The sequence below is a fragment of the Vipera ursinii genome (genome assembly GCF_947247035.1).
Source record: "Vipera ursinii genome assembly, chromosome: Z".
NCBI lineage: Eukaryota > Metazoa > Chordata > Lepidosauria > Squamata > Viperidae > Vipera > Vipera ursinii.
Window position 1 is genome coordinate 101074552 of NC_139517.1, and position 15819 is coordinate 101090370.

A 15819-nucleotide genomic window follows, 5' to 3' on the forward strand; every position below is an offset into this window, starting at 1 on the left:
ATTTCAGTCTGGCAAAAAATCTTTGTTGGAGCGTTCGGTTCCGCAGGCCGCAGACAAGCTGGTCTCGCAGTCGCTCTTCAAGGTTCGAGAATTTACAGAGGCGTGCGGCCTGCCTCAAGGCCACGATGAATTCTGATGCTGTTTTGCCGGGTTGCTGCACTCTCTGATCAAACGTGAAGTGTCAGGCAATCTCTGACATCTTTGGCTGAAAATGCTGTCCCAGCTTCTTCTTGAGGTCTGCGTAGGAAATTGATTCTAGTGGTGTCAGAGCGAAGAGGTTTTTGGCCAGGTCTTAGTGGCTGGGCCGCACATGCAGAACAGCGTTGCGGCCTTCAGTCCGTCTTCTGTGATTTGGTTTGCCCGGAGGTAGTTTTCTACCTGGGCCAAGTAGGAAGGCCATCCCTCTGGATGCTTGACATCAAATTCGTGAAGTCTTCTGACCTTTGGCATTCCATCTTCGGCTGGTTCCTGTGGTTTTCGATCCTGCTTCTCCAAGGCCCAGGGACTGAATCCGCTGAGCACGTGGTCGCTAGTGTGGCTTTCTAGCCGACCATGGGGGGGGGGAATGCCTTTTCCCTCCAGGCATGAGCTGCCTCTCCCCTAGTGAACTTCATCTCTTTTGGAGAAGCAGGATCCCACCTTCATCACCAGTGTTGTGTAGTGAGTTCTTCACGCAGGAAAGTTTTCATGTTAAGTGGACAGTGCAGAAAAGTTGAATAGCACTTATTGTGTAAACTCTCCATTTGCAACTCTGGCCTATTAAATGTGTTAAATCAATATTTACAATGATGTAAGAGCTGCAAATGCATTGAGCCGTTGATTCAATTCATATAGCTGCTCAACTTCCCATAGAGATTCTGGGTAGCTCTTCTTTTATTACTCTCACCTCAGTTCTGTGTGATTCTGAAAGTCCCTGCAGTTTTCTTGCCAAGGTTTTATCTGTCATCTACTTATCAATCTGCCTGTCTGTCTGCCCATCCATTTATGCATCCATCTAATTATCCATACATCCATCTGTATCAAGTTTCTATAACAGCCATCACATTTGTCTGACAATAGCACTTAGTGTGGCCCATGAACGAGATGACTTCTCATACCTCATCTTGGAGACGCTTCATGAAATTTCTCATTCTCCTTTTAAACTCACCCTCCATCACACAGTTGTGACAATTGTCAACTAGAAGAAAATTAAGAGGTGAAAATGCAGAATAGCATTAACATTTTTTTGACATATGAGAATATAAGATTGAGAGACTGTATCCAGAATAGCACATAATAAATATAGTGTCTAAAATGGATTTGCTCTCTAGTTCCTCTAATCTGAATGATCCTTGAGGACAATTGTTGAACCTCCAAATAATGTTCCTGTCCTAAAGGAACTAGAGGAATAGCCACAATAATGGAAAATACATATAAATGAAATGTGTTTTTGTGTATTTTCTAAAGAGAGAAAGCGTGGAAGCTGAATAGTCTGGGAGTGATGCAGGAAAAGGCCATCTTCCATTTGCCTGAGAGATCTACCTCAAAAAGTGGTGCATCTGGTTCCTCTTGTAGAATTTGAATCTGCAGAAACACACTCCCATAGGTAGCCAGGCTCTAAGCTGTTTAAAACAAGCAATTCCCATATGCAGTGCTTTTTTTGTAAAAAGCTCACACATGTCATACCACCTGCCTTGCCTACCCTACAAGGTTCCATCCAAAAAAGGTGCCGGAACTCCGTTCTGAGCGTTCTATGAGAAAAAAAGCCCTGCCCATATGTCTCACCAAATAACTAGGGGAGACATAATGAGGTTTCTGGACAGCATCGGGTTGCCCATTCCTATCAAGGAGTTCCTACTTTCTCTTAAAAGAAAAAACCTAATTCTTTGGTATTTGTTTTCCAACTGATAGGATGCCAGGAGACCTAATCTACTTTTCAGTATCCTATAACTGACATGGACAATTTTTGATGGGTGAGCCAGGTTCACCACATGAGAGAAATTCTTGTTTCTCCTGTTAATTCCCATCAGTTAAATTGTCTGTAGAAGCCATAACCTGGCTCTTCGAGCTCTCTGGCCCAGGCTGAGAATTTTTTAATTTTAATTTTAACTGAGTTTTTTATTTTTCTCAGGGTTTTAATCAATCTTTTTTAATTTGTTTTAACGTTTGTATTGACTTTCTTTTAAATGCCCTGTAAACCACCCTGAGTCCTTCGGGAAAGGGCGGTATATAAATCTAAATAATAAATAAAAATAAATAAATAATCTATGTTTCCCATTGCAATAGAAGCATATCTAAATCCTACTGAATTCCACTGGACTCAAATGCCAGTAAGGCTTAATTATTATTTTTCTCAGCCTGAAACTGAGAAAAAGAAGTAATAGCTCTTCTCAGCCGATAACCCTAATTGATTTTCTTTACTACACAGATGATACAACCAGGGATCTCCTGAATTACGTACCTATAGTGATCTATATATTTGGGCGTGAATGTTCCAAAGGTGGTTTTTTTCAAAAGGCAACTGGACTTGCTTGTCTTTTGTTTCTTTTGAAAACATTTCGCTTCTCAGCCAAGAAGCTTCTTCAGTTTTGGGATAAGAAACAACATGTTTTCAAAAGAAACCCAAGAAAATCCAGTTGCTTTTTCGAAAAAAGCACCTTTGGAACAACCATGACCTGGATGATTAAGAATCTCGATAAGACAGTTGGCCATGAATATTCCTTAGAACCTAAGGCCTTTTTCTCTCTTACATACCACCATACGTAGAAACAAGTCAATTCAAAACAATTTTAGAAGTAAAGTTTTGAATGCAGTATATAGGAAAGTTTTTCATTTTCCCCCCTAATGCTAAACTGTAAAGGTAGCCCAAAAGTTGTTTTCCCACAGTTTAGGCAGTACCTTGTCTGTTTAGTCATATGAGATCAGAACTTTCAATTTTGATGATCGGCTTCACATAAAAAGCAAAGTCAACTATTGCTATTTCCTAGTTTTTTTCCAAGCTTTACCAGAACAGGGGTCAATGAACAGTGGGGGGGTCTTCTTAGCATTCTACATTCAAATTGTAGAATTTATCTGCATTGAAGATGGGGATTAGGGACCAGAGTTCTGGTCTGACACCCCTGATTTGGAGGTCAAAAATAAATACAGGAAGGAAAAAATCTATTGAAATCATGTTGAGCAATGCGGAGTCCCAGCCTCTCTCACCGTTATTTCAATGAATACTTCTATCATTTATATCGGAAAGAAAAAGAGAGGAAAACCAAGGGAAGGAAAGAGAAGGAATGCGTACCAGTTTCCTATCTCTTTAATGAGATAAATTAAATTTACTTTCATTAAACTTTTAGTTAGGGTTGACCTTCTGGGTCATCCTCTTAGAGGTATTTCCTTACCAGGATCCTTGGTGCCTAAAACAAGGACAGAGCTTCTAAAATGATGCCTGGTCCAAAAACCTAGGCATTAACTGAGACATAGTCCCTGTTGAGCAATATTATATAGCACAAACAAATGTCATCACAGGAGAGGTTTTGTATTATGTCATAATATTCTGCCTAGCTGTGCATAAATGACTGAGATCCACCCTCATATGCTCCAAAGCAAGGGTGTATCTTTGACTATGAAGGGTGTTATGTCAGTAGATAGTTGCAAACATGTAAATAGCAGGTTGCAAAGAAGGTTCTTTGAAGCCGGAGATTCTGGTGCAACTATTGGTTAAAGTTGTAAAGAAGCGGGAAAATAGTGACTGATGATTGGATACAGTTGAAACAGTTCTAGTATAAAAGCCTGAAACATTTGACAGTTGTCAGTTGACTTATGTGTATTGAATAAACTCTTTTCGTTGTGAACCACTCTGAGTCTTTGTCTACCGGTTTCAAGCTAAAAGAGAGATCCTGGTCTTAAGTGTCTCAAGACCAGGTCTGTTTAACAAAAGAAGGAAAAACTGGGAGGGGAAAGACAAAGAGAAGTTCCTCAAATACTTCAATGAGAACTGAGTACACAAATTGTCCTCAAAATGCTAAATGAATTTGGGGGGGGGGAGAGACAGAGAGAGAGAAGAAAACCAAGCTCAGTGACCTACTTGATCCCTTTAACCTTTGAGAGAGATCTTCAAAAATAATCTCTAGTGCCTGCAACAAACTCCTGCAGTTTTCATTGTTCTAGGATAGAAAGTCTCTATTCCTTCCCCATAAACTACCTGTAGAAAGGAAGCAGGAAATAGAATGTATTTCTTTCATTCCAATAAAGAATTCCTGACCAAAATCTTTGGTGTCATTTTAGGACCCACATGGTAGGTAATTTACCTGCGATCTTTATACTTTCATAAGGAATTCTACCTTAGCAGAAGCATAAGATAAATGCTGCAACTTGCAAATTTTGTGAGCATGCAATTTCTTTAAGGAATGATGCAAGACAGGATGATTGGTGATCTAGAGCAGGGCTTTTCGATCTTTTCACCCATTGTACCACTTTCAGGATATGGTGACATCTGAGTACCACCAGTCGCCTAGCAAGGTGTCAAAAACTTGATGACCCCTCCCCTCCAAAAAAGGAAAAAAGTGATGAAGTACATGTAGTTCCCGACTTACAACAGTTCGCTTAGTGACTATTTGAAGTTACAATGGCACTGAAAAAAGTATCCTCCAAGCCACAGCCAAGCAAGACACCTGCCTTCCTGCCCAGCTGCGCTCTTCCTCCTATCCGAGGTTTTCATTGTTGTGAGCATTTCTGTTGTGGATTGGCAGCGGGGGTGGGGTGGGTGTGTTTGGTTTTTATTCCCCCCCCCCATCTGCTGGATGGTTGCAGCAGGTTTTGGTCACTTCACATGACCCTGGGACACTGTGACCATAATAAATATGAATCAGTTGCCAAGCATCTGAATGTAAATCACAAGATCCTGGGGTTGCTGCAACATTCCAGCTGATCGGCGCTTCTTCTGAGCTCAGCAGAAGCACCAGGATCAGCGCAGAGCTCCAGCTGGAGCCTGGCGCTGATCCTGGCACTTCCGCTAAGCCCTGACAGCCCTGCAGCTCCAGCCATCTCTCACTCAGGCTTGTGTGATGCTGCCACCATTCAGCTCATTCCCCTCCCCTGCTACCACTTTTCTAGGATGGTCGCGTACCACCTGCCAGGTGCCAATGTACCACAGGTGGTACCTGTACCACTGGTTGAAAAGCCCTAGATAAAACATAGATAAATTGACTGTGTTCACAGAACGTGTTCAGAGAAAGAGCAAATTGCTAAGTACATATGCAAAGCAGATTTGCTCCTGTGCACCCCTCCCTATAGGTCCCCATCTGCTGCACCCAATGCACAAAACTTTACCTATGCTCTTTTACTTCCCAGTCTGTCAGCCTGGAAAGAGGCAGCTTTCTTCTTTGAATGGAAATAATAATAATAATAATAATAATAATAATAATAATAATAATAATAATAATAATAATAATAATAGTAATAATAATAATAATACTTGGGTATCCTTCAAGCTGACAACATCAAGCACACTGAAGTCAAGAAAAAGATTAGAGGTGAATACATTAAGAGAGTAAAGAAGATCTTAAAGTCCAAACTCAATGGAAGAAATACCGTGAAGGCAATCAACACCTGGACAATTCCAGTCATTAGATACATAGCTGGAATAGTGGATTCAAGCAGAACTTAAAGCTGTGGATAGGAAGACCAGAAAAATAATGACAATGAATCATGCCCTTCATCCACGCAGTGACATTGACAGACTCTATCTATCAAGGCAAATAGGTGGACATGGAATGCTGCAAGTACATCTGAAGAATATCTGAAGGACAATGATGAAGATGCACTGAAATTAGTATATCAGGAAGGCTTACTGACTACTGGAGAGACCAAACTGGCTTACAAGAAAGACCAAATGAAGAACAGAATAGAGGCATGGGAAGACAAAGCACTACATGGCCAGTACATTATAAAAGTAGCTTGGGAAGCAGATAATAACAAGACCTGGCAATGGCTAAGAGCAGGAAAGTTGAAGAAAGAGTCCAAGGGACTAATTCTGGCTGCACAAGACCAAGCCTTAAGGACAAATGCATACAAAGTCAAAATTGAGAAGACAGCAACAGACAGTAAGTGCTGCCTATGCAAATAAGCTGAAGAAACAGTAGACCACCTGGTAAGCTGCTGCAAGCAGATTGCACAGACTGACTGCAAGCAGCGGCATGACAAAGTAGCAACAATGGTGCATTGGAAGATCTGCAAGAAATATCATTTGCCTGTAAGCAAGAACTGTTGGGATCATAAAATAAAGAAAGTAATAGAAAATGATAAAGTTAAACTGCTTTGGGACCTCAGAATTCAAACAGACAAGCACCTGCAAGATAACAATTGTCGATAAGAAAGATAAAAAAGTCTGGATAGTGGACATGGCAGTGCCTGGAGACAGCAGAATAGACGAGAAAGAACTGGAGAAGATAACAAAATACAAAGACCTACAAATAGAAATAGAAAGACTGTGGCAAAGGCAAGCAAGGGTAGTACCAATAGTAATAGGTGCCTTGAGTGCAATCCCAAAACAACTGGAGCACCACTTGAACACCTTTGGCACTGAAAAATTTGCCATTAGTCAATTGCAAAAGGTGGCCTTACTAGAAACTGCTTCCATCCTGCAACGATATCTATAACAGGGCTTTTCAACCGGTGGTACGTGTACCACTGGTGGTACATGAGCACATGGGTGGTGGTACGCGGTGTCGCCTTCCTCCCCCCCACCTCCCCCACCTCCCCCCTGCTTTTGACTGCCCTAATGATGATGATGATAACTTTATTGTCACTTTGAATGTACACCAATCGGCATACATCAAAATGAAATTTCGTTGCATACAGCTCTCAAAGGGTCACCACCTCCGATATATACTTCTTGTTCGTGGCCCACTCAAATTTCACATTGTCCATTTTAGTCTCTAGGGAGTGAACAATGGCACACAGGACAGATTGAAATGGGGCTCCATGTTGATTAGCCCTCAAATTCGCTTGTATTCTGACAACCTCGCCTTCTTTCCTTTTTCTGATCCTGACTCTTCCACATTTTCCTTAAAGAGGCCTTGCTTCTTTTCGCCCCTGGAGCACGCTGCTGCTGCCACCAACTCCTCCAAAAGCCCCACTCCCTTCCTCTGGGCCTGCCGACAGCCTCATCCAGTTCCTTCACTCCATAAGCTTCAGGTCCTCTCCTCCTCTGCCTCCTCTGGAAACAGCCCTGATTTGCAAAACAATCCATCACTGGACCAGCAGTCAGATCTTGCTGCTGGTAGAACAAATTCAAACAGCGCCAACGACTTTTAACGGTCTCACCAACAGTTCCAAAACCACTAGAAACTCGCCAGGCCAGCAAAGATTGTCGGTTGTATGTCAAATGTTACCTTAGTTCCACCATGTTGCTCAAACACATTAAAATCTTCCTGATCATGTGGCCTATAGCCCTTACTATCTCTCCCAAAACTATTTGCCTTCAAGAGCCAATGCAGCCGCAGCCATTCCAGGCGCCGCCATCTTAGATGAGAGAAGGAGTGATAGTCAATGTTAAAGACAACTCAGTCTTGTTGAAGTTAAGTTCTCTTTAAATCCAGTAAGTTCAGTTTTGACATTATAAACATAATTGTTGTGGTCTACATAAAATTGATATATGATAGAAGTTTCAATATTAAAGAAGTAGGGATTCTAGGGACAACGGAAGCAATATTTACTACTTTGCACTCTTAACTTTTTAAAAACTTGATTAGGTACACTTCGGTAAATTCTTCTGATGGAAAGCCATCTAGTGGATTATATTCCTCGATGGTACCATTTAATGCAAAAAGTTCAATGAGTTCCTCCATAACTCCCAATGCAGGAAAATCTTGGATTAACAAATATTGAGACTCTAAATTGACAGTATAAATCTGAAAAACAAAATCACCTTAATAACACTTTAATATATGTAGGTGAGCCATTCTATTTTGAAATTAATTGTTTACAGTAATACACTATAACAACTTTAAAGGAATGTGTCAGAGGTTTGGCATTTTAACATTAATAATCAAGTTCATCCATGGTAGTCCTCTACTTATGAACACAGTTGGGATCAGAATTTTCATTACTCAGTAAGGCAGTTTCTAAGTAAATTGCACCTGATTTTATTACCTTTTTTGCTACAGTTGTTAACACTGAAGTTGTTAAATCAATCATGTGATCATTAATGCAAATCTCACTTCCCCCCTTCTTGACAGAAGCTGGTTGTAATCGCAAATGGCAATTACATGACTCTGGAATGCTGCAACCATCATAAATACATACCAGTTTTCAAACATCCATATTTCAATCATGTGTCTGTGGGGGTGCTGTGATGGTCATAAGTGTGCGACCAGTCATAGGTAACGTTTTTCAGAACGTTATTACTTTGAATGATTGCTAAATAAATGGTTGCTAGTTGAGGACTAAATGTATGGCTTGTTTGGTTTTGACTGAGCTTGGTTAATGAACTTAAACTATCATATTTTTGATTCATTAGACTTTATTAATACTCTGAGGCCAAAAAAAGTAACAATGCAAGTTACAGAGTTAAAAACAAACCAAACAAGTAAAGGGAAAAAGAAAACTAGTATCAGGTAAAATGAAATTTTAAGTTAGTGGAAGAAACACCATAGATAGTAGGTAAAAGAATATAGCTAAGTTCAGAAATTAAAGATTTCTGACCCTTACATACAGTATAGAAAGAAGAAAGATATCAGTATTAACTATATTATAGCAAGCATTCTACATTGTTACTCATAGCATTTGGGCAAAATACAATTAACTACTGTTCTAGATACTTCAAAAATGATATTATTCAAGAGAAATAAATGTTCACATCAGATCAGCAACAATTACTGCCTAAAGCTTGGTTATGACATTGGGAATTATTGTTCAAATCTTATCTTGAAAATTAACATAAAATAGCTTCACAAGATATGAGGCATTGTTGAGATTAATATGGTAAAATCAGAGACACATCTGACCATTCAAAAGACTATTTTAATATTCAGCAATTCAGAAAGGATCTGAAATCTGTAGAGATTCCAATAATTATGCCTGATTTAAAAAGAAACAAACTGATAAATGTTTTATCAAAGAAAAGTCATAACAGTTGAACACAACTCTGATTTTCAGAGAATACTTATTCAGTAAGACATTTGACAAAATGGACCACAAGTACTATTTGGTAAAACAGAAAAATGTGAAATAGAAAGCATTCCCACCAGATGGATTCATAACTGGCTGATCAATTGCGTTTAAGTTAATGAAACTACATCTACATGGAGAGAAATATGTAGTGAAGTACCTCAAGATTCTGTCTTACGCTCAGTACTCTTCAATATCTTTATAAATGAGATGTGGGGATAGAAGGGGAACCCATCTAATTTGAAGATGACAACAAGTGGGTGGGAATAGCCAACACTTTGGACAGGGATCCCCAACCCCTGGGCTGCAGACCAGTATTGGGCCATGGCCTTTTAGGAACCAGGCTGCATAGCTGGAGGAGAGTGGTGGGAAAGTGAAATTTCATGTTGTGAGGGATTTAGGTTGCATATTCCTCGTTCCCCCATTACAGCGTGTGGTCCTCAATGGAACCGCATCTACATGGAGGGAAGTGTGTAGTGGGGTGCCCCAGGGCTCTGTTCTAGTCCCAGTGCTCTTCAACATCTTCATCAATGATTTGGATGAGAGGATAGAAGGGGAACCCATCAAATTTGCAGACGACACCAAGCTGGCAGAAATAGCCAACACTCCAGAAGATAGGCTTAAGATACAGAAGGCTCTTGACAGACTTGAACACTGGGTGCTATCTAACAAAATGAAATTCAATGGTGAAAAAAAATAAGGTTCTACATTTAGGCAAGCAAAACCAAATGTACAGGTATACAGGGCTTTTTTTCTCATAGAACGCTCAGAACAGAGTTCCGGCACCTTTTTTGGATGGAACCTTGTAGGGTAGGCAAGGCGGGTTATATGACATGTGTGAGTTCCGGCACCTTTTTCTTTTACAAAAAAGCACTGCAGGTATAGTATTGTTAGTATCTTGCTCAATAGTAGTACCTATGAAAGAGATCTTGGAGTCCTAGTGGACAATCACTTAAATATGAGCCAGCAGTGTGATGCAGCTGCCAAAAAAGCCAACACATGGCTAGGCTGCATTAACAGAGGGATAGAATCAAGATCACTTGAGTATTAATACTACAATAATAATAATAATAATAATAATAATAATAATAATAATAATAATAATAATAATAATAATAATAATAATAATAATATAGCTTTTATCCGTGGGCTGTTAGGCTTTTAAATGGGACATAATCTTATGCAGAATTGACTTGGGAGGCCGGTGTGTGGGTGTAGTTGGTTCACATAGTGTGGTGGGATGGAGGGTTTGTTGTCACTGTGTGTTGGGGGGGAGAGCAGGGGGGGGAGGCTCAGCTAATCTCAATGTACACATGTTGTACTTTGACAATAAAGGTTTATTATTTATTTAATAGTAGTAATTATGAGAGGGATCTAGGAGTCCTAGTGGACAACTATTTAAATATGAGCCAGCAGTGTGATGCAGCTGCCAAAAAAGCCAACACAGTCCAGGGCTGCATTAACAGAAGTGTTACTACATTACAAAAAAGATACTGAGATACTAGAAAGAGTGCAGAGAAGAGCAACAAAAATGATTAAGGGATTTGAGGCTAAACATAAGAAGATATGTTACAGGAACTAGATATGTCTAGAGAACTTGAGATGACATTATAGCAGTTTTCCAATATCACAAAGAAAAGAAGATCAACCAAAGCACCTGAGGGCAGGACAAGAAGTAACGCATGGAAACCTATCAAGCGAGATCCAACCTAGAAATAAGGAGAAATTTCCTGACAGAGAGAACATTAATCAGTGGATCAGCATGCCTTCAGAAGTTTTGAGCGCTCCATCACTGGAGATCTTTAGGAAGAGATTAGGCATTTCAGATTGTCTGAAATGGTATGTCTTGCTTAAGCAAGAGGACCCAGATTGTTGGGGGCAATAAGCTGAGGGGGGGGGGCGAAAGCCCTAATAAGCAGGCATAGACATAGAATGAAGGCTATTGCTAAGCACACTGATTTGTGCTTTAGATTGTAAGCCGCCCTGAGTCTTCGAAGAAGGGCGGGATATAAATGGGATTAAAAAAAAAAGCAGAGGGTTGGGCTAGAAGTCCTCCAAGGTCCCTTCCAACTCTACTATTCTTTTCTACTCGATTCGACTTCCCGTATAGGTGCTTGAATGTATATGTAAACAAAAAGGGGAAGGAGGGAAGCACAGATTTGCTTTTAGCTTGTAGGCTTCCTATTGAAGATTCCAACAAAGTATTTGTACCAGAAAACGGATCTGAGATCGGACGAGAAAGCATTGCACGGGGGTTAACCTCGATCACGTCCCGTGACGTATCGCGACCTATCGCGACGGTTTTTTTGACTTTACGGAGCCGGGGTGGGCGTGGCCTGCGCGCGACACATCCGCCCCGCGGACCGCCAGTTCGACACCCCTGCGGATCTCTCTTTCTCCTTCGCCTTCGCCGCTCGTGCCCTGCGCCCTTCATGATGCTTAGCGCGCGATGTTACATATCGTCTGCTGTGCGCGATGCTGACAGACGTCACCAACCTCGTCCCGCGATCGCCCTCACCAGTATCAACCACCGCCATCTTCACTTCCCTAGTCTCTGTCGCCTCTTCAAACCGTCATCCAAGTCCCCCACCCCCACCCCCAAGCACCGATGGCCACTCGAAAGAAAAGCGGGAGCAAATCGATGAGGAACCCGGCGAGGGAGCGAAGCGGAGCCGTGGCACTTTATCGAATCACAGCAGGGAAAAACGGCTAGGCCTCCAATGATATTAGGCTACCCAAAAAAGGGCGAGGTGCGGAGCCGGGAGCCGGAACAATAGTTCCGCCAGTCTGATGACAGTCAAGAGTCGCGACTTGCTGTTGTTGTTTCTTAAGGTGGCTGATTCTGGTACATGGCCGTGGAAGGCCGGAGGATTCGGAATATCCGCGGCGAGCGTCCCCTTCAGAGACATCAAGAACTGCTTTTGCCACCTGGGCTGGTTTCCTATTTCAGACTGCAGCAGAATTCACGAAAGTGGCTGCCGATCTCCATTTCGGGATCGCGCTCTTTTTCACGGCGCGCCGTACTCGATCTATGTTCCATGATTACCGAGGTTCAGGTGTTCATTCACGGTTACGGCATACCTTTCTTGTTAACATCTCTCTCTACATTCAAGCATGGGGCTTTTAGCATCTCAGAGCCATGGGAGGGGATTATTTCCTGGCTTCAGGTAGTATAAAAAGGCTAACTTATCAGAATAACAAGAGTTGGAAGGGACCTTGGAGATCTTCTCATCCAACCCACTTCTCAAGCAGGACCCTGTCCTCTTCATTAGCTATGCTAGGTAAAAAGAGTTATTCACTGGAGCCAAAAAGGAGATTTGGAGCTGTGCCTATTGAGGTTTCTTGACAACACAACAGAAATGATATGCCTTTTCATGAGGATGTTCAGTATCAAATGGCATACAATGTCTTGGTGTTCTTCCATCTAAGCACTCACCTGATCTTGCTGAGCATTTTGTTTTCAAAATCTGCCAATCAGGTGCTGCCACCCACTGGGGATTATTTGCATATGTTAGTATCTTGCTCAATAGTAGTACCTATGAAAGAGATCTTGGAGTCCTAGTGCAGTGTTTTTCAACCTTTTTTGGGCAAAGGCACACTTGTTTCATGAAAAAAAATCACGAGGCACTCCACCGTTTTCCGCACCGTTGGACCTCCCCACGGTCGCTACACGAACGGTCGTAAGTCAAGGATGGCCTGTGTTCTCAAGGGGTTGGACTAGATGACCTCCAAGGTCCCTTCCAACTTATTATTATTATATTATTATTATTATTAGCCTCTATTTTATTTTGGGGCTTTTGTTTGTTTGTTTTTGCTGTGAAGGAAAAGGAAAGCTTGCATTTCTTTTTAATTTATCTTTCTGTATTTTCTTTTTTCTCTTCTTTTCTTCCTTCCTTCCCTCTCTTCCCTCCCTCTCTTTTCTTTATCTTCCTTCCTTCCTTTCTCTCTCCCACTTCCTTTCCCTCCCTCTCTCAATTTCTTGCTTTCTACTTGTTGTGGAAATTGGAAGCTACTTGCATTTCTTTTTAATTTTTCTTTCTTTCTTCCTTCTTTCTTTCCTTCTCTCTTTCTATCTTCCTTCCTTTCTTTCCTGCCTTTCTCTCTCCCACTTTCTTTCCCTCCCTCTCTCAATTTCTTGCTTTCTACTTGTTGTGGAAACTGGAAGCTACTTGCATTTCTTTTTAATTTTTCTTCCTGCTTTTTTTCCTTCCTTCCTTCCTCCCTTCCTCTCTCTCTTTTCTATTCTTTTTTTTTCTCCCTCCCTTTTCCCCTTCCCCCTTTTTTCCCTTCCTTTTTTCTTTCTTTCTCACCTTTACCATCAAAAGCACTTTCACTCCAGAGGGGGGGGAACCCCAAAGGTTTTTTAATTGCTTTGGTCCAAAGGACATTTTATTATGCAACGTATCAAAAGGACAGGTTAAAAAAAAAATCAGCCATGTAATTTTTCAGACGCAAGCGAAGCCTCCAAGAGCGAAGCGGTCAGATCCCTCTATTTTGGGCTGGGGCGAGGGGTCGCGGCGAGCAAAGAAAGCGGAGCCAGGCAGCTGACCAGGCGGGAGTCTTACATCCTCAGCCGCGCGGGGAGTAAGGAGTAAGCGGCGCGTGCTGGGGAAGAAGAGCTTTTTCGAACGTTGCAGGCAACCAACCACGCGACAGCTCAGGTGAGCCAGGCTGGCCGCCCATCCGTCCTCTTCTGATAAGCGAGCCGGTCGCCTCTCCCCAGCTTCTCTCTCTTCAGCAAGAGACCCTCTGAAGCCAGAGAAGGGGGCGGAGCTACGCTGCCATGGAGCCCTGGTGCCTAGAGAGGTTGAGCCCACTTCTTTTCCCGGGCTTTTGCTTCCAGCGAAGTAGGGCCGTCAGCTTAGCCAAGGCTCCGGTGCCCAGCACTCCCCCGCCAGTCTTGCAGCGCTGCTCCGCCCGCGGCTGTTCCTCCTCCTCCTCTCACCGCTGTCTCCTAGGTCAGTGTTTTTTCAATTTTTCCCACGGCACACCAGGCAACATCTCGCGGCACACTAGTGTGCCGCGGAACAGTGGTTGAAAAACACTGTCCTAGTGGACAATCACTTAAATATGAGCCAGCAGTGTGATGCAGCTGCCACAAAAGCCAACACATGGCTAGGCTGCATTAACAGAGGGATAGGAAAAATGGGAAAAAAATTAGACTTGAGACTTACAATAGAATCAAGAAGGAAGGGGAAGGTGGTGTTTCATTGCTATAGTTTTCAAGCATTGGCAGTACTGAGAATAATCTGAAATTTCAACTTTCTACAGCTATTAAAGGAACATGAGTTTTAAATCAAATGTAGCATATTTTATTTATTTATTTTATTTTAATTCCATTTATATCCCGCCCTTCTCCGAAGACTCAGGGCAGCTTACAAGCTTAGCAGTAGCCTTCATTCTATGTATATGCCTGCTTATTAGGGCTTTCACACCCACACCCAAGCGGCATTATTACAAAGTCAGCTTAATTGCCCCCAACAATCTGGGTCCTCATTTTACCTACCTAGGAAGGATGGAAGGCTGAGTCAACCTTGAGCCTGGTGGGATGCGAACCTGCACTAATTGCAGGCAGCTGGTGTTACTTTATTTTAGGTAAAGGTAAAGGTTCCCCCGCACATGCATGCTAGTCGTTTCCAACTCTAGGGGCTGGTGCTCATCTCCGTTTCAAAGCCGAAGAGCCAGCGCTTGTCCAAGGATGTCTCCGTGGTCATGTGGCCGGCATGACTAGATGCCAAAGGCGCACGGAACACTGTTACCTTCCCACCGTTGTGGTCCCTATTTTTCTACTTGCATTTTTATGTGCTTTCGAACTGCTAGGTTGGCAGAAGCAGGGACAAGTAACAGGCGCTCACTCTGTTACGCGGCACTCGGGATTCGACCCACCAAACTGCCGACTTTCTGATCGACAAGCTCAACGCCCTAACCCACTGAGCCACCATGTCCCTTTGTAGCATATTTTATCTCCCCCAATAAGGCCTGCTGATTTTTCCCCCATTGTGACAAAGACAGTTAAAACTAGTTTTTTATAATTTGGAAAAATACCTTGTTATATCCATGAGATGATATCTTAATGCAGCATAATAATTATGTGTGTGCTGTGTTCTGTATTACCTTTATAAATTTTCTTAAAACAAGAACTAAAGCTGAAATGTAACAAACTCGAGACCATCAAACTATTGACCCTCTGGCCCACTGCATTAGTTAAGAGATAGTGGGAAGAGCCAGGTCTTTGGACCTTCCAAAAGGCTGCTGCTTTCCAGATCACTGACAAAGGCTGAAGTTGGCAAAGCCAAAATTAAGAAATCTGAAACCAGACAGAACAGTGACACTGACATTCCCTAACCTCCACTTAAGATGTTACCTAGCCTGGTAACGAAACGTTCAGAAACCAACCCCCAAGCTTGGAGAACAAACCTTCACCCTCATCCTACATGCGAGCTACAGATATTTGCCGATATTGCAAACAGACAGAACTGTTAATAAAATATGTAGCTATTTCCACTTCCAAGACTAAAAAATGTGCACGTGTCTACTATATCCAAGGTTGAAAAATGAGCAGCATGAAGCCCATAAAAGCAGGAAAAATATAAAGTTCAAACCCTGGGTATTTTATAAATAGAAGGCTCGATTGATTGATTACTCCGGACCAGTCACTCTTAGTCCAACCTACTGCCATGG